This window comes from Sinocyclocheilus anshuiensis, unplaced genomic scaffold, assembly GCF_001515605.1.
Source record: "Sinocyclocheilus anshuiensis isolate Anshui unplaced genomic scaffold, SAMN03320099.WGS_v1.1 scaffold19111, whole genome shotgun sequence".
Classification (NCBI taxonomy): Eukaryota; Metazoa; Chordata; class Actinopteri; order Cypriniformes; family Cyprinidae; genus Sinocyclocheilus; species Sinocyclocheilus anshuiensis.
The window spans coordinates 1-805 of NW_015558233.1; the positions used below are offsets into that span (position 1 = coordinate 1).

Consider the following 805-nt stretch of genomic DNA (forward strand, 5'->3'; position numbering starts at 1 on the left):
ACAAACCCAGAGGAGGAATTTTCATGTGCCTCTTCCAGGCTCTTTAGCAGGTTCTGTGGCGCAATGGATAGTGCGTTGGACTTCTACACTGCCAGATGAGGCCATTCAAAGATTGTGGGTTCGAGTCCCACCAGAGTCGTGGACTTTGGCTTTTTGTTAAGCCTTATACTGCACACTGTTGCACTCCGGCAACAGAAAGTTGTAAACAAGCTGTTTTAAGCTGTCCAGAGCCAGGCCCGTGGACCATTGGCCTCACCGCTGGATGGCTCGATCCTCTGAGCCACCCTCCCGGAGTCTGTGCGTGTCTTTTGGCGCTGTGGCTTAGTTGGTTAAAGCACCTGTCTCGTAAACAGGAGATCCAGGGTTCGAATCCCAGCGGTGTCTTTGGAAGTGCTCGCATCCGTCAAGAGCATGCTTTTCTGAGATCGGACTCCGAACAGGGGTAGCGAGGAGTGCAAAGGCAGCAGGCGGTTCCTTTAGCAAACTGCCCCACCTCATCTGCCAAAAAACACTGTTGTGGCTAGAAGGGATACAGCAAAAACCGGAAGTTAACAATGAATTGCTTTTTCTACCTATTCAATTGTGTTTTATTAACGTCTACACCTACCCCGTACAATAATGCCAAAAAAGTAATTATTGTTGTGCAGTGTTAGAAAAATTACGCTAAATTGATGTGCGCATACCCAGCAGTCTTTGTTGTATCCCTGCTAGCCTTAACCAACAAACACTCTTAAGCTGTCCAGTGCCTTGCCTGCGAGTTTCTGGCCTCTACTCTGGATGCTTTGATCCTCTGACTTGCCCTCCC

The 805-nt window shown here is 48.8% G+C and overlaps 2 non-coding genes across 2 annotated transcripts; both read left to right on the forward strand.

The window, feature by feature from the left end:
• The first annotated feature begins 49 nt into the window (after positions 1-49).
• Positions 50-139, forward strand: trnar-ucu (transfer RNA arginine (anticodon UCU)). Its single transcript is given in 2 exon segments — positions 50-86; positions 104-139. It is a non-coding gene; the product is annotated as a tRNA-Arg (tRNA).
• Positions 140-310: 171 nt separating this feature from the next.
• On the forward strand, positions 311-384 carry trnat-cgu (transfer RNA threonine (anticodon CGU)). Its single transcript has one exon. It is a non-coding gene; the product is annotated as a tRNA-Thr (tRNA).
• Positions 385-805: the final 421 nt, after the last annotated feature.